Source organism: Rhinolophus sinicus, chromosome 13 (assembly GCF_057876585.1).
Source record: "Rhinolophus sinicus isolate RSI-liver-muscle chromosome 13, RSI-T2T, whole genome shotgun sequence".
Taxonomy (NCBI): Eukaryota; Metazoa; Chordata; class Mammalia; order Chiroptera; family Rhinolophidae; genus Rhinolophus; species Rhinolophus sinicus.
In genome coordinates, this window is record NC_142513.1 from 16,099,003 (window position 1) to 16,117,987 (window position 18,985).

General features: G+C 39.9%; 1 long non-coding RNA gene across 9 annotated transcripts in view; it reads left to right on the forward strand.

Annotated features, from left to right (window-relative positions):
• The window catches only part of LOC109456686 (uncharacterized), a 97,389-nt gene that overhangs the window by 43,542 nt on the left and 34,862 nt on the right, over window positions 1-18,985 (forward strand). For 5 of the 9 annotated variants that reach the window (XR_016018172.1, XR_012491189.2, XR_016018174.1 and 2 more), the window contains one exon: window positions 14,189-15,813. This is a non-coding gene — a long non-coding RNA (uncharacterized LOC109456686). Of the gene's footprint in view, window positions 1-14,188; window positions 18,184-18,985 lie in introns of all 9 variants that reach the window. The other 4 variants (XR_016018176.1, XR_016018178.1, XR_016018175.1 and 1 more) reach the window with 4 other exon arrangements.

Consider the following 18,985-nt stretch of genomic DNA (forward strand, 5'->3'; position numbering starts at 1 on the left):
AGGCTCTGCCACAGAAGGAGTCACTTCCAAGCCCCCTCCGGCTGTTACAAGAATTCATTTTCTTATGGCTGCAGAACTGAGGGCTTTAGTTTTTTGCAGGTCACTCTCAGTTCCTAGAGGTCACCCACAGTTCTCTGTCACATGGCTTCTCTAACACAGCCATTTACTTCATGGCAGATTGTTTCTTTGAAGCCAGCAAGGGAGAAAGAGACTAGCAAGATGGGGTTATACTCTTACGTAAACACGTAATCACATATTTCTCAGTATCTTTCCCTGATTCCTTGGGTTAGAAGGAAGTTGCAGGTCCCACTCACACTCAAAGGGAGAGGATTTACACACATGTATGAATACCAGGAAGTGATGACTATGGGAACCACTTTTAAGTCTGTTCTTTGCAATTTTGTATCATTTATGTAAGTGTTTCAAAACACAGAAGACAGAAAACAATTGGGTTGCATCTCCAGGAAATTATGATGAGGAGAAAAAAGCCAACCCCAAAAGGTTACATAATGTATGATTCCATTTCTATAACATTGTTATAATGACAGAATTATAGAAATGCAGAACAGATGAGTGGTTGCCAGGGGTCAGGGACAGAAGGAGACAGAGGTAGGTGTGAGTATAAAAAGAACAAGAAGGACACAGAGTTGTCCTGTAACTTAACTGTATTCATGTCAACACCTTGATTGTGATACTGTGCTACAGTTTTGCAGGATGTTAACATTGGGGGAAAGTGGAAATGGTACATGGTATCTCTCTGTAATATTTCTTAAAACTTCCTATACCCTACAGTTATCAAAAATAAAAAACTTTCATTAAGAGACAACAACAACAAAAAACAGAGAAAATTTTAAGTACCAAAAAATCCCCAGTATGAACTCTGAATGGTGAGCAGAAAACCATAAAACAAAAATAAATGGAGAAAAAAAAAATGACGAAGAGCTAGTTGACATAGAAAGCTAATTTGCAAAACAAGATAATTAAAATCATCATTGGAGGGAGTACAGATTAGAACTGTTCTGCAGAAAATCAACTCAGTAATTTGGAGACAGTTAACTTATTTTTAAGTTGAGAAATTCAAAATACAGAAGAAAAGAACAAATATTAAATAACTTAATTAAATGACTTAATTAAGCTTCTGTTTATGTGTTACCTTCCATAGAAAACCTGTGGCTATTGCTTGAGATGCATTATGTGATATATATATATATATATATATATATATATATATATATATATATATATATATAGAGAGAGAGAGAGAGAGAGAGAGAGAGAGAGACAAGAAAGTATACACATTTTAAGAAAGGAAAAGACTGTATCAAAATTGTAATACTCAATATATGTCAATAACAAAAGATGAATACAAGTCATGTGTGCACATTTTTTTTGGCACCCCCGGTATATATGATATACGTGTACATTCTTTTGTTACCTTTCAAAGAAGACATATGAATATCACTGTTTAAGGTAATATACAAAGTTATCAACAGTGATTTTCTTTGAATGGTAGTATTATTAGTGGTTTTAATTTTCTATTTTATGCTTTTGGATACACAATTTTCCACCATGAATATAAATTTTACATGAACACATGATTAAAATCAGTATAATTTTGTGCGTATTGTACATCTGGAATTCTGTAAAAATATACGCAACAAAAAACTGGAAGGAAATATTGTACACTAAATGTTAATGGTGGCTCTGCCTGGGGGATTGAGCCTTAGTTTCTTTTTCCTTTTTATTTTCTCCAAGTAACACTGTGTAGTCTCCAGATTTTATACAGTGATCAGATGTTCATTTTATAATCATATAGATAAATTTAAAATTAGTATATAAAATTTTATAGGTACTATATGATAACAAATGTAAAAATGTACACTGCAAATTGATGGGAAAGAACACAAAAATTCAGAGTATTATTGACTTTAAAAATTAATTCAGCTTTCATATACTTCCAAAATTTACATCATGAGCATATATTGTTTTGATAATGGAAATACCTCCAAAGAAAATGAAAGTGATTAATTAACTGATTTGGGTACAGGGAAAGATTTTTAAAGCACAAAACAATAAAAAATCATAATAGAAGAAGGAAATACTCAAAATGTCTATTAAAACATGAGAAAATATTTAACCTCCCTAAATGCAACTTCAAAAATTGATTGTTTTTGGACATGTAGATTCATTTCATTTTTTCCTGTTATATTTAAGTCAATTTTCAGATGACTAAACAACACTACATGTTCATAATGGAGTAATACGTATATGTTAAAATCCTATTTGAGAAAGTGTAGCAAGATCGGAAAATATACTATAATCCTCTGTGAAAAAGAAGAAAAACTACTGCATTTACAATTTGTCTTAAATTTACCTATGTGTATATTTTTATGAATGAAGAAAACAAACCAAAATATTTATAATAGTTATGTCTAAGGGTTGGGATTTCAGAAGACTTTTATTTTCTCTTTTAATGCCTGTATTTTTCCACGTTTTCTAAAACCAAACTAGAAAAAGTTACGTGCTATAATAAATGTAATAGAACTATATCAAGGGCCAACACGGAAGTTTAAAAGGCTCGGTGCTTGGCAGTGGTGAATTTCCAACAACATTGGGTTCTCTAGAAAGTCTCACACTATTTATTTATTCATTATTTATTGGATGCCTACTCTCTGTCAAGGACTGTTGTAAGAGTTTGGAATTTTGTAGTGAACCAGGCTAAGACCTTGACTCTATGCAGCTTACATGTAAAGATGGAACCTGGAACCTGGAAGACCATCTGCTCCAAGCCCCACTTACATTATTTTGCTAGGGCTGCCATAACAAAATACCACGGGCTTGGTGGATGGCTTATTTTCTCACAGTTCTGAAGGCTGGAAGTCCAAGAGTAGACTTGGAGGTCTTGTTTTGGAGGGACACAATTTAGCCTGGAACACAATTCTATCTTTAGTGACCCCTCATTCAAACTGTCCAGTGTCCATTTGAATATCTCCAGTGATAAGGAACACACTACCTCACCATCTATCAGTGGATAGAGTTCAAATGACTCTAACTGGAAGGTTATAGGACCCAGACTTCCTGACCAGCCAGCTGAAATACCGGCACCCTGAGTAGCTGCTTGATTCTGCCACTCCCTTGACTGGGGGAGACTCTGCAGTTGGAGAGTGAAGGGTCAACTGTGGCTTATCCTCCACATCCTGCAGCCACAGAGTGACACAGTCTCAGAAATTTCCAGCAGAACGTGACTGAGCTCTTCGCCCTCCTCTCTTCCATTTATAAAAGGGAGCCTGCAACATTTTTGTTCTGTTTTGTTTTTAAAAAGGATGCCTTACTATTACCTTGCCTCCTCTCCCCCGCTTAATTTTAACCGATCAAACTGAAAACTTAACTTTCCGGACCTTTCACAGATGGAATTACCAAGGCAGATTTCCTGAATCTGACCAACTCAAAAGAACCAGCTCACTCCTCTCTCTGGCAGCCAGCTTTTTAATCCTGGGTCACATGTCACTTCTAATTGTGGGCATGATGTTTGAGTTCCCCTCGGGCCTAAATTCCACCCAAGTAAATCCTGTCCTTCAGCAGCTGCAGAAATGTGTCAGGGAGAGAGTGATGTTCTGGCACATCACTTCTGCAGAAGGGAGCAGCTGAGCCCAGCGTGGACCCCAAGAGTCTGTCATCTCGAATGGACTTTTTATCGATGCTGACGTGGCTTCTCTCTGCCAGACACTAAAGGACAGAGACCACTGGGTACAGGAGCCCTAGTGATGGGGACATTCTTCCGACTTCTAACCAAATGGGCAGTGTTTTCAGGGGAGAAAGTGCTGGAATGGCTGGAGTGATGAAACATAACCTGAGGAGAATTCTCACCAGTTATACCCAGTTTGGCCAAATGGTATTTGGGGGGGGCGGGGGGGGGGCGGGGGGTCTCATTAGAGAAGGGCCAATTCCCCCAGAAAGACTTAGAGGTCATTTACTCACTCTGAGAAAAGTTCTCAAATATCCTCAGAGAATGTCCGATTTCTTTCAAGTGTGAAGCTCTCTGAAAGTTATGTGAACCAGACATTTCTTTTTACCGCAATATGTTGTTATAAAAAATTACAAACATATAGCAAATGGAAATAATTTTACAGTGGACACCTGTATACTCACCACCTGGATTCTAACATTAACATTTTACTATACGTGCTTTATTTTATATTTAGGGTTCGCTCTATCCAGCCACCAATCCATTGTATTACTTGGATGCCTTTTGGAGCAAATTGCAGATAACACTACACTTCCCCTAAATACTTGTGCATGTAACCAGAGTTCACTATTTATGTACAGTTTTCTTCTTAAGAGGTAAACTTTACTTGCTACGAAACACAAACATCTCAAGCGTACGTTTGTTGAGTTTTGACAAAGGCATACAGCCAGGCAACCGAAATAACTGTCAAGATACAGTATCATCATCCAGAAAATTCTCTCATGCCTCTTCCTAGTCAATTCCCACCCTCTTCCTGACAAATTCTGTTCTTATGTTTTTCAGCCTTAAGTTAGTTTTGTCTGTTTACATCTTCACGAAAAGGGAATCATATATTATATACTCTTTTGTGTGTTTTCTATTATTCAGCATAATATTTTTGAAGCTAATTCCTATTGTGTGTATCAGCAGTTTATTCCTTTATTTTGTTAAGTGGAATCCCATTGGCTTAATATATACCACAGTTTGTTTATCCATTTATCCATTCTCTTATTGTGACATATTGGTGTTTTCCCGTTTTTTCCTAATATGAATAAGGTGACAATGAGTATTCTTACACAGGTGTAAGAGCTAATTCGTATGTCTCCACAAACACAGTTTTAAATTTTCAACTGTATCACCCATCCATCTACCCATCCTCTCTACCACCCATTCAAACGCATACTGTGTGCTTACTGCACGCCAGGCAATGTTGTATCACCGGGAATACAGTACAGAGTTAAAAGATACATTCCCTGTCCTTTACAGAATCTAGTGAGTAAACAACACAGATAGACAATTACAGATATGCGACATTAGGACGAAAATGGAAGCTTTCTGAGAAAAGACACAAGCACGGGACCGTGTCTCCAACAACCGTTGGTGGCAGTTTTAGTAATGGTGTTACAGTGCTATTGCTTCCCTCAGTAAAAACCAAAGACTTCACTATAGAACTCAGTTCAGTGGAGGTCATTTTGCAAGGAGCCTTATTGAGTTAATTTACTCCTTATAACCTACTTCCCTAGAGCTTATCATCTCTATTTGCATACCTCCTGCAGGTCTGTCTCCAGCCTTGATCTCTCATGACTTGAGACTTTCAAAGGGAGGTTATTATTCTACCGTAAATTATTCTACCCTAAGAGGTTATTTTGTCCTAAAGTTTATAGATTTCTTCTGAAAAGCTCTGTGGAGCTGACTCATAGAATCAGCCAGGCTTTCTTCTCAAGTGCAACAGTTCCAGAATGTATTAACTCTGAGATGCAACGCTGGGTTCCTTTTGAGTCATTGGTAGTGTTGCCAGATAAAATACAGGACACCCAATTAAATCTAAATTTCAAATAAACAACAAAATATTTTTAATGTGTCCCAAATATTGCATGGAACATACGTATATCCCAAATATTGGATGCGATATATGTATATCATATCCAAAAAGTGATTAGTTGTTTAGCTGAAATTCAAATTTAACTGAGTAACCTGTACTTTTATTTGCTAAATCTGGCAACTTTCGTCACTGGAGAAAGAGGCTTTCTGGCCAAGAGAATTTTACTCATGATGGAAGCCAAACCCATAAAATACCAAAACTTTAAAAAAATGGCCTGGAAGGAAATTTTAATGCATAATACATTTCTTAGTCTTCTAAATTAGAATACGCGGATATATGACAAAACTTTCGTGATAATTTGAGGTCGTTAATATGAATATTAATTATTGTAACATGTGATGTATTCAGAGCTACTGAAGAATATCCAGGGCTGCTTGCCTTTCTAGTGAATGCCACCAGGTGTCGGTGATTTTAGGATTTTAAATTTGGTTTGTGTTATTATTATTTTGTTTTTTCCCTCATTATCTAGCTATCAATAAAACCCCTTTGTGGCAATTGCTATTTATTTTTCCCAGAGTCTAGAAACACTAAACTTTTCTTCTGCCCAATCTGATGTCAGTAAAGAATAAGATACTAAATCTTGCTAGCAATTTGTAGAAACGAAAATTATAGGCTAATGTGGAAAAAGGTATTGAGTTTGTGATAATTATTTAACATTCCAGAGATTTTTAAAAACTAATTTCTCGTTTTAATTTTATTTTCTCAAGCATCGATTCACTCACTCATTAAAATAATAAATAGCATTATCTAATAGATGTTTATGCAGAACTCTACAGCTTCAGTTATTTTATGAAATAATATTTATAACGAGTCTTTAGAAACATGTGTCTTTAAAGGGCTGGAGGGTGATTAAAAACTGAATGTTGTTATCTAAATGTTATGTCTTCCAAGTAGTTTATTCATTCAATTTACATAATTGCACGAATCCCTTAAATGCATTCCCACCTGCCCTCCTGTTAGCATGCTAAGCGCTGTTATTTAAATGAGGAAAGCAGGGTTTCCTATCACCTAGACCTTTCTTCAGATGGTCTCAGGATACACTTTGAGTCTTAACCTCTTCTGCACAGTTAGTTTTAATTTCCACCTTTCAACCAAACAGAAAGAAAAACAAATCTTTTAGCAACGTATTTCATGGGGAGCACTCAGCTTTCAGCAGGAAGTTGACCCTGATCCTTAGGCAGACTTCTGTTTCTTCCTCTGGGAATCTTTGTGCTGAAGATTCTAAGTCCTCAGGACATTTGCCAGGGCACAAAGAAATATCACTGCTGGCAGATATTCATAGAAGTTGGGGTTAAAATTCCTATAACAAAATTTTTCAAAGTTTATCCACCAGCTTATCCAAAGGATGTAGCCTGCGGTAAACATCCGCCAAAGTCCATCACCAGCAAAGATGCTGCTTCCTGTGAAAGAAATGTCCTCCCCATGTCAGTGGTAATGCTGATCTGCAGGTGAGTCAGGGGAGACCCAGCATTACATTAGCCTGTCCCACATGGTCAGTCGAACTCCATCAGCCTGGACCATCGCCTACTCTTGACCTGGATTCCTGACTTGAGTCGGTTCTGAGCAGTGTTCTACTAGCACAAAACTCTACCAGTGGTTCCGAGCTGCAATGTGTATCCCAATCACCTGGAGAGCTTTGCAAATGTAGGTTCCTGGACCTCACACTAGAACCACGAAGCCAGTTGCCCTGACATATTGGACCATGCTCCAAGAACACTCTGCTGCACCTAAGTTCCTTGAGGACGGGAACCGTGTTGGTTTTGCTCACTGCTTATTTCCTGCACTAGCCTATGGCCTGGCTTCTGGTAGGCCCTCATTAAATGTTCCATCAATGAAGAAATTAAGACAGACTGAAAAATGGCGGGTGGCGCAATGGCTCCAGTGGGTAGTTTAAGGAGAACTTTTAGGTGAAGGAATTCATATTAACATGACTGATTAGTTAAAGACAATTTATTTGAGGTTGTATTTATGGTTTTTTTTGAATTGTCAATAAATATTATTGTTTTTTTAAGAAAGTATGAGAGTACTACACCAGAATGTAAAGTATAATTCCATTGTGATATGGTATTATCCTTCCTTCTTCCCTCCATCTCTAACTTTCCCTCCCTTCTTTCATTTATCTTTATGTGGAAAGAGAGGTCTAGGAAAATGTTCACTCAATGCTCAATTTTTTAAGTGGTGAAAATGAAAAAATGTTTTTTTTTGGGTAAATATATTATCAAAAGAAATGAAAATCAATAATCATTTAAACTTAAAAAAAAAATGCTCTCTGACAGATTGTTTGGGATTAGAGTCAGTTAACAGCTCTGATGTCAAAGCCTGCTAACAATGGCTGAGAAGACAGAGTGTAGACATCAGGGCTGGTTGCCATGGCCTATAACTCATTGAGTTCTCTGGTGATGGCCTACAACCCACATCTCAGACCGTGCCTCCATGGGTCTTCAAAGTTCCCTTCTCTGAGCCCAAAATCTTAGATCTGCTTGGAAACTATCTGAACCCTTGACTCATGGACTGGGCACTTCAGAGCCTCCAGGTACCCACGAAGGTGGGCTGTTGGCATGGGGTTCAGGGCAGTGGTGAAAGCTCTTTTACTGAAGGGTGGCACCCAGACCCACTTGAAGGTCGTTAGGCCTCTGGCACTGAGGTCTGTCTGGACAAGTGAAAAGAAAAGGAAAGAAAGAACAGCTTGTGTTTTGAAATAGGCCAAACTGTCCTTTGTGGGAGTTTCTCTGGGGACTTGTTCTGTTGTGCAGGGACTGGAGGCCATGTCTACATACTCTTTAGGAGAAAAATGGCTTCAGTGGGATAGCTCAGCTTGTATCCCAGCTGACCTCTGGACCAACTGTTCACTATACTCTTTGCAACCCTCTTTCACAAAATCGCAAGCTCTGCCTTTAGTTTTCCTGACTGGTGTACGAATATATTTTTTCTTGAAAGGCACTGTTCTGCCTATGACTTCTATGGAGTGACAACTTTAATTTCCAAAGCTAGATCCCCACTCCTTTCCCATGAAATGTCTTTTTCCCTTTCTTCTGGATATATCCTATGCTGGCACAACTAGTATTATGAATTAACCAAACTCACTTTTCTACTCTCCTGGGTACACAGGAGAACTACATTTCCCAGCTTCCTTTGTATTTAACTGGAACCATGGGACTACTTCTGGATAGTGTAATGTGACTAGCAGTGATGTAAGGAGATTTTTTTGCTGGCCCCTAAAGGCTGTTGAGAGGTTTATATTCTGTATCTTCATTGTGAAGATGAAGAGCATCCAGTGGAAACCCAGAAGAATTCTGAGGTCATAGGGAAGAGTAGAACCAATTAAATGGAGTAGCCTGGGATCCTAGGTCCCTGTGCAAAGAAGAGCTACCCAGGAAAGCTGCCTGACTAGAAGATCTGAATTGGACTTTACATAAGTAAGAAATAAATGTTTACTCTGTTTATCCATTTAGAGTTAAAAAATTTTGTTTCTGTAGCATAATATTGCCAACTCTATCTGCTCATAACACACCTACTCATACTTCAAAACCCACTTAACACATTCCCATCTCTCTCTAGCTCTCCTGAGCACCACAGGTGAGATTAATTCCGATTCACGCCTCATTCAGAAATCTTCTTATCATAGTGTATTATAAAATATTTCCCACATCCCTTCCTCTCCCATTAGACAGAAGAATTTCAAGAGCAGACCTTTGTCTTATTCATCTTTGTCAACTTAATGTTGATCGCCGTATCTAGGACATTCTAGGATCTTCCGGGAAATGGTGGAACCTGTATTGAACCAAGGTCTGTTTGACCGAAGTGTGTGGTCATACACATTTTGCATCTCAGACTGAGCTAAAGAGAAAGACCCAAGCTTCAGTGGCCCTGAGGTGCAGGTCTAAGTCTCAACAGTCCATTTTGTTTAATAAGCATGTCGTAGGGCCTCAGAGAAGCATGTATATTTTCTTCTTCCTGCAACATCCCATGGACATGGCTATAGACGGTTGGCCCAAGATGGTGGGCCCAAGATGGTCAATGATGGGGACGGGTCATTAGATGGCATGGCTCAGCTTTCCAGAGAAGATGGTAAGAGCCAGTCAGCAAGGATGCTGACCTCCCTGGATGCCGAGGTAGGGGAGTGACTGTGATTCCCAATTTCTGTGCCATGAGGGGGCATCAAGCAGTCAGGGCAGAGTCCCTGCCCAGATATTTTCTGTTCAAGAACAAAATACTTTTTAAAACAGACCAGAGGTGAAGAAACCCCAATGTCCAGCTGAAAAGCAAGGCGAGAGCCCATGGCAGTGGCCTGGGAGGACCCCTTTGATGCTGTTGCCTATATTCACTTTTCTGGGAAGTGCATTGCATGCCTTGGTGGGGGTGGAGAACTCCAAAGTACAAATGTGCACCGTCAGCAGTTGCCAAGATGTGCTTTTCTCTCTTTTTACTGTAAATCAAGGAAAGTCAATGCATTTAGAAACTAGAGTGGTTTTCTTCAGATGTTCAAGTTACATTTTTACTTCCTCAGTTCAACTCTCACACACCTCATCCTAATTGGTCAAGAACTTGTGAAAAAAAAATGGATAAATGAATCATTTATCTAGAACTTGGACTGGCTGTAAACAGGTCAAAGGCCATTGTAACTTCTGACAACCCAGAAAGATTGGGCAGTAGTGGAATGCAGTCCTGGCTGTGAGGTTCCCAAGGGCAAAGACTTGTTCAACGGTGCACAGAGAGTGTGGGCACCAATGAATATTTGCAATAAAGCCTGTAAGCTCAGTCCCTGAACTGCACTATGCATCGTCATGCAATGTCTTCCTTGTGTTTTAGGAAAAAGGTGAAGCGAGTCAGTTTACAGGGTACCTACTATGTGCTAGTTACTATTCATTCTTTTAACAACTGTTTACTAAGTGCTTACCATAACCTGGCACCAAGTTGCATGTGGTTCCTGAGCATAAAGAGCTCACATTATTCAATTCAGTCCAATTTTCTTTAGAAAGTTATTCCGAGAAAATTGAGTTTACTTCATGTTTTAAATGGCCCCCTTTGTAAATTAAAATTTATTGATGTGACAATGGTTAGTAAAATTACATAGGTTTCAAGTGTACAATTGTGTAATGCATCCTCTATATATTGCATTGTGTGTTCACCACCCAGAATCAGTTCTCCTTCCATCAACATATATTAAATGGCCTTTTAATACACAGAGGTTATCAATCTAAATCACTAGAATTTGGACCAAATACCTTTGCTCTAGAGATGGCCAGAGAGGGCGATTGCAAGGTAGAAGAGGGAACCAATGATATTCCTGCCAAGAAGGGGAATTAGGTTTAGCTAACAGGTGTAGGTGGGGTCTGAGAATCCCAGGGGACTAGGGAGAGGACACAATTTGAGTCATCCTTCAGCTACTGTATTTTCTGAAGAGTATTCTGCAGGACACCAGCCAGCAAGATGCTCAAAGTAAAAGTGTGCTGTGGTCAAACATGTTTGGATAACTTTGTATGTCCTACCATGGACATTTATAAGAACCCTCATGGGACATAATGAGGACACTAGAAACTTTTACAGGAAAGAAAAAGAATCATGTTCCCCATTCCCATCCCCCCAACCCCAAGCATCCCAGACTTATTCTACAATATATTATTTTGTTACTTAATACTTACATTCTATTAATCTGGTATTTTTCTCATCATGTTTTATAAAACGCTGAAGCAGTTTAACTTGGAATGTCAATGTATCCAACAGGAGTTTTCTTTCAATAATCAAATAAGTATTTCATAATTATTTGTATTAATGTTCAGATTTACTTGGGACTATAAATCATTCATGGTGGATATTTTGTGATTAACTCTCAAATATATTATGTTGTGTTATGTTACATTATAAATATATTATATGTACTGTGTCAGGTCATATGATCATATGTGTAATGGGTGAAAATATGTATCATGTTAGTAGCTGCTGCCAGCATTCTGCTTAGGAAACAAAGGGGATCTGGAGAAGACTTTGGAGAGAAGAAGAAACCCAAATGTATAGCATATCAGGCACCATGGGCATCAAAGAAAGAGAGAGACCAATAATCTTATTTGGGAAGAGAGAACAAGGAAAGAAATATGTTCCATGATAAGGCAGGAGCCTGGTGTTCAAGCTTTAGAATTTCAGTACTTTTTAGGCGCTTGACTAGTTCAAAGTCAACTTCAAGCTGTTTGTGTTGCCATAATGTAAATCTCTGCTCCTTCCCAAAATTAGTATCAAGGGCTTTTATACACTCACACACTGCATGAATGTTTCATTAGATGGGAATTTAGAAGAGTTATGCGAGTCGATGCAGAACGAATGGGGTGAAACACTAATGGGGCAAGGTGGCCCAAACTGAAGTGTTCAGGGGAAGTGGGAGACCAGAGGTCTCTAGGGAACTTGTGGGATCTTTACAAAGCTCTGGATGTGCAATGCAGGTTTGATGGATTTTTATCTACCTCTTATGAAGCAGGAAAATGTAAACCCACATCTGGATATGTAAAGTGATGGGTAGAGATAGAGATAGAACTGGAGCGAGGCATAGAGATAGAGGTCTTTACAGCATCTTCAGATTTTAATTTTCAATTATAAATGTTTTGTAGCCTGGAAAACTTGTAAAAAGTGATCTGCTCTGATACCCATGTGCAGGTCAGCAGTAGAAGAGGAAGCAGTAGGCTTTGGAAAGCAAACTGTACAAATCCCAGCAGCTGGTTGCAAGTCTACGGCCAGAACGAAGGGAGAGGGAGAACCAGGCTTACCTGTCTTCTCTAGTCTTGAAATACCTTGGGGCTTGGGTATAACACTGAAGTCCTATTCTGGGACCAGGAAGCCAAGTGTTCACCAACAGGTTGGGGAGAATTGTCTCAACGTCACTGAGAGAGGAGATATCAGGGGCTGAAGTTCAGTGTGGAGGGGCTTCAAAGAGTCAAGCAATGCTCTTAGGTTCTATAAAACAAGGTCTGCAGTCTGGAATGGAGGAGGTGACCGTCCTTTTATTCTCTAGGCTGGCTAGCCCACCTCCTTTCTGGATTTGTGCTTTTTTCTGGGGTTTGGCCACCAGCAGTTCCCAGAATGACCTTTGTGAATTGAAAATCTGATCATGTCAGTTCAGACTTTAAAACCATCCAGTGACTTTGCAGGCACTGAGAATAAATCATGCCCTCTTCCTCCTACCTTACAGAGCCCCTCGTGCCCTTTCCTTCAGTTCTTTTCGGTGTGCCATTCTGTCAGCCTGAAACCTTCTCCCTCTCCTACTTCCTCTCATGGCCCAGTTGACTTCTATACATCTACTATATCTCAGATCAGATGTCACTTCTTCAGTTAAGCTTTCCTTGCCCTCCAAGGTCAAGTTGTGCTATTTATTCTCATTCCACCCTGCCTCTTTCCTTCCTGGTATTTAATTCCGGCAGGGGACTCTAACCTGCAGGGGCATAGGATCTGAAAAATCCAGGAAGGAGCCCTTCAGCCTGAAGAAGGAGGGGTGGAGGTTTAAGCAACACCTACCTCGGTGGCTTCTCTCCCCTTGTTGGGAGCTCAGCATATTGGAGTGAAACCAAGGGTATTATCAGTCTCAGGGGTTGAGTGGAGTATTATCTAATCTTCAGCCAGCGGTCTTTAAACTGAAGTGCACAGACCTCTGAACATTTATAAATATTTTTCCAAGAGATACATAGAGAAATTTGGTTTTGGATCATCAGCTTCCATATAAACTCTTTTCTAATATTGGTCTAACTGAGTTGGCCTTGGATTTGTCCTTTTTATTTCATATTCTCCCATTCCCCATGAAAAATAAAAAAGAATATACCTTTCACCCACTGGAGATCTTATTACAGTGCATTATACTAACGTGAAAAACTTCCAGGGCACCAAACAAAGGGATAATTCAAAACATTACAAATATTTTTTGATGCTAGGTCACTGTGTGATTTTTGTTACGTAACTGAATTGGAGTAACAGTTTGAGTAACAATGGTTAGAAAAGAAGCTTCCATTTCTATGTAGTTGTTTTTGTGAACACATTTTCTAAACGTTTAATGCCTATAAAAACAAATAAATAAAAAAGGAATAGAACTGATACTGAGTCCTCTTTCTTTCATGTTATTAGTCATAATCATCCTCAGGAACATAAGCAGCCTCGTGGATCCATCTCATGAAAAGATGCATTTTTAATACAATTGTATTATTTCTGGTTAATAAATATTTATCAAAATTTTAATGTATCCATCTTGTTCTAATCCATGGCTTAGTAATAATAAAAATATCTCCACATAGAAGAAATTCTTTTTAATACTTAGAACGATATAGCCCTAGGAATTACAAACAAAATTAAAAAGTCAATTTCCGTACATATTTCTGTAGCAGACAAATATGATCAATAAAAGATTTTAAAACATCAAAGTATATCACACGAGCTTAAAATTCCATGTGTGTGTGTGTTGGGGGTGTTGGGGACGGGAGTGAAATGAAACTATTAGTTTATGGAGAAAAAGAAATACATAAATTATCTGACTGTTACACAAGAGTTTCTTCCTTCTTTTCCACGAATGAAGATGGTTACGAAATTACTATGATTTCTTTTTTTTTTAGAGTCTCTGGACTACGTTTTAAAGAGTGTTTTGCAGTTTTGTTTTAAAATGTCAATATTTACAGAATGCCAGAAATGATGTCCTTTGCAAGGGAGACCAACATTTTCAATGTTCTTTCGGTGAGTAACCAGGCAAAAAATTGAAAGATGACTGCTCCCAGCAAACTGGAGAGTTAGCCCAGCTCTGTTTCTTGGTGAGGGTGTCGCTCACCCTCTTACCCAGCATGCCGTTCTTGTCAATTGCTCCAGCTCTGGAGCACACTCTCATTGGAGAATCTTTCTTCAGGAGTGAGTCCTCGAGTTCTTCTTTATGGAACATTTTCCTGCCTTGCCTGGCCAGACCTGATGAGGTTCTCCTGGTAAACCCTCCCCGATACCCTATGCTGCTTTCTCAGACCATGTATTATGTTTCATATTATGAATTATAAAAGGACCGGACCCAAATCCAGATGTGCCACTGGACTGTAAGCTCTGTGAGGACAGGGCCTTGCCTCCTTGCTCGTCCTTTTCTCTCTAGCTCATAACACAGGGCTTAGAGCTTCATAGAAGCTTCGCAATTATTGAATACATGGATGAACTAAACAAAAAGAAAGCCTTTAAAATGCAAGTCTTCTGAGAATAGCAACACTTTTGGGTTATTTGTGTGTATGTGCCATTCATTTGTTTCCTTATTTTCAAGATGAACTGGAAAGATGAACTGTGCATTTACTACGGGCCTATGTACTTGGCTCTGTCACTTGCCCATGGTGGACAGGAAAGAGTTTAAGGATTTACTCAATGGGACTGGGAACAATAATGGCTCTCCCTGGCAAGCAGACTTTTGATGTCACTTTAGCTACAGTGGAGTTGTCTTGTAAGACCAAGGGACACCTCTGGAAAGACAGTGTGTGGTTCTGGGGACCTGGGATGAGGAAATTCTCCCCTGTACACCCGCCCAGGAAACCTTCCTCCTGAATCCAGCACGTCTACGGCTCACTCTTTCCATAGTAACAGACTCTGGGACTGGGAGAAGAGATCTGGAACTGTTTCAAATTGTGCAAATATAAAAGACACAAAAAGTGCAAATAATAAAATGGAATAAAGACACACCGAGGGATGGAAGCTTCTGCCCTTCAATGCAACACTCTCTAGATCTTAGTGGAGAGAAGCTGAATAAACCAGAGAGCTCTTTTGAGCACTGATATGCAGCAGGTCAGCTCGGGGCTCTCCAGACAGAGAAAATGAATGTAAGACAAAACCACTCAAAAAAAAGATGAAGTGCTAGTGGCCTGAAGACAAGCATCTGAGCATGACTCAGTGAAACTGGGGCTTGAACCATGACTCTGCAATTTCCAGCTGTGTAACTTGGGCAAATGACAATTTCTCTGAGTTTCAGCTTCCTCGTTAGTAAAATGGGATTTTGCAATACTCCTTAAATAAAAGAATGATTATAAAAGTGTTAGCAACATAAGAGGCTGTCCAGTAAATGCTGAAGCTGTTGAAAGACAGAGATTTCTGGAATACAGCTCGTGCCTGGATACCCGTGTTTAGAGTTCGGAGTGTTGGCTAAACAAGATGACCCTTGGATCCAAGCATGCCACCAGCATGATGGCTCTTACAAGCTGCCTGCGGCCGTGTTCACTGCCAGGTAAAGCAATGCCATTTTCATTGCACACCAATCACTCTCCAGTCAAGCCAGAAACAAAAGATGGAAGGTTAAACCACCTTAATTCTCTCCTATTTCATCCACTGTGTGTGTGTCTTCACACACACGTTTACACGAGTCCCACCATGATTCTGGGGAGAGCATTCTCAGAGATCCATGAACTCCACAATAGATTTTCAGCTACCCCTGGCATGTCCCAGTAAGGCTTACATTCATTCATTCATTTCGTAAATCCAACATATTAATTAGGTTTCCCCTGTAGGTCAGACACTCTGTTAAGGGTGGGAATGGGACAGACAAAGGCGTGGAACTTGCATTCTAGTCGGAGGGAACAAAAGCAGACAAATAACTTAGATAAATCCGAGGAAATAATGTGGGTGATGGAATAGGGAAGTAAACGGGGGTGGGCAGAGCTCTGTAAATTCAGGGGATCAGGGAAGACAGTCTGGGATGAAGTGTGCGCAGCACTCTTGTCGAAACCCTTGGGGAGGGGATTGTGGCACAAACTGGATGAGGCCAGTGACCCCCTCCCCCCCCCAGGTTCAGAACTTGACTGTGACAGTGTGTCTTGCTGTACGGGTATTAAATTATAGGATTAAAACTATAAAATGAGAGAGAAGAGTGAGAGGATAAGAAAGACAAATCAAAGTTGTCATAGACGGCCGAGCATTTGAGGAGCGTTAGGCCTAAGACGAGAGCTTTGGCTCCTGTGGAAAAGGCAAGAAAAGGGGAGACACAGAGAGAAATTGAACTAATATTTGTTTAGTACCAGATACTGTGCTGAATCCTTGACATGTGTTGCTTGACTGAAATCTTTTTAAAAACAAACAAACAAACAAACAAACAAACAAACAAATCCCCATAACATATCACCATGTTTATTTCACAGATGGAGAAACTGAGGTTCAGGTAATTGAAATAATTTTTTCCCCCCGGTCATCCTGCTGTGGAGGGTGGGATTCAAACCTAGGGTTTCTTGTCTCTAAAAGGCATGTTCTGTCCATGATGTCACATCAGAGGATGAGCGTCTGAGTATTTTGTTTGGGGTATGTAACTGTATGTAAGATTTCATGGGGTCAAGAATGGAGAGGGTGGTACAGATATAAACTGTTCCTAGAGCCAAGACATGGGGAAGGGAAAGAGAGTGGACACAAGAAAACAGATTAAGTAGATAGGTGCTGGAATACAGATTTAGTTAATTGAGTACGTCCAACAAAGAGTGAATTGATTACTTTCTCTTCCAGTTTGATCTATGTATCTGTGTTAGCGCCCCATACTTGAAGACAAGGGTCATTAACTTTTAAACATAGGTAATATGTGCACATGGTAACAAATTTAGATAGTGTAATGTGTTATACGGTGAAAGTAAGTCTCCCATCTCCGCATCTCATGCTTTGATCAACCACCGTTATCAGTTAAGGACCATTTTAAACTTCAAGTGTGAGTCTGAGGGCTGCGAGCCTGTTACTTTAGAGGATCTACTGTACCTTTCTAAGCCTCATTTGTTCATTAATTGTCCACATCATTACTGAATGCCTATTAAGAGCAAAACGTTCCCTTCTCTGTTTGTTTCCTATTGTGTTGTAACAAATTATCACACACTCAGTGACTTAAAATAACACAGTTTATTATTTTAGAGTTTTGGACATCGGAAACCCAAAATGAGGAGGTAAGGCTGCGTTCCTTCTGGAAGCTTTAGGGGACCATCAGTTTCCTTACGTTTCCAACTTCTGGAAACCAACTATATTCCTTGGCTCCTGGCCCCTTCCTCTACCTTCAAAGCCAGCAGCAAAGCAGCTTCAAGTCTTTCTCTCCTTGGCTTCGATTCTCCTGCTTCCCTTTTTCTTTTACAAGAAAGTTTGTGATTAGACTGAGCCAACCTGCCTAACCTAGCTGCCTCCACACATCAAGATCGTTCATGGAACCACCTCTTCAAAAATCCCTTTTGCCGTTTAAGAGCACATATTCCTACGTTCCGGGGATTAGGACGCGACAGTTTTGGTGGGAGGGGGGCACTCTTCAGCCTATACGCCATCTAAATGGAGATAATTACATTTGTCCAAGTCTTTTTTTTTTTTTTTTAAATTGTTACCTCCTAAATAAGTTGTGAATTCATCCTGTTCTCTCCATTCCATTGACACCACATAAAAGTGCCCTCTATTTTCTCGTCTCAGGTCACTACAAAGCCGGCTCCTACTGGCACTGGGGTCATCCTCCCCATCAGTTCTCTACTTGACAGCCAGGTGGCCTTTCTCAACATTCATTTTGTTCATACCATTTCCCCTTTAAAAAGCACTCTGCGACTCTCCATTGGGCTCAATATGATGTATTAACAAGACTTCTCAGAATGCAGTAAGTACTACCCTGTAGCCACCCAGTCCTTTCAGCTCCTCAGATCCCTGCTTTGCTCCCCATGCCCCCCCCCCCCCGCGTTTGCATATACTCTTACTCATTTTTCAGAACTCAGTTTAGGTGTTAGCCTTTTGGGGAAGCCCTCCCTGATTCCCCACAGCTAGGCTACGTTAGATGCCTGCCTCTGGGGTCCAAGAGCAACTCTGCATCCCCTAAAACAACCCTCATTGTGCTGAATGAATGTCATCTTGCTCATCTGTGGGTGTTTAATACACATTTGTTGCCTTAGCAACTGTGTGAGTAAATGAGTGAATGGACTACAGTCTCACTCTAGAAACAGGCTCTCTATCTGGTCTCCATCCTACCCTGAGATTTACCATCAATCATGATTCTCTGAGTACAAAGCCTGTTTAGGAAAGTAGTTACTCTTATGGATCAGGGATGCAGGTATAAGATTCTATCAGAAGCATTGCCATGTATATGTATCTGGCTTGCGTTTTCTCGGTGGGGTGTGTTGCATCCTAAAGCCTTTTCACTGAGCTTTTAGACTTGGGGCCTTGCCTTCTTCTGTAGCTCTAGACAGATCCATTATGCAGAGCCCCCAAATCATCAACAGCTAGAAATAGAAATATTTGCCAGTGTAGACTTGTCCACGGACGTATTCTCAAGGTTTTAAGGGGCAAACATCCAGAGACTTCTTCTGTGCACCAACATGCGTCCCATTTTCCTTAACCACAGAATATTCCTGGCCTTCCAGAAAGCAAGGTACCAGGTTCAGAGAGCTGAAATGCCCCGAGAAGGG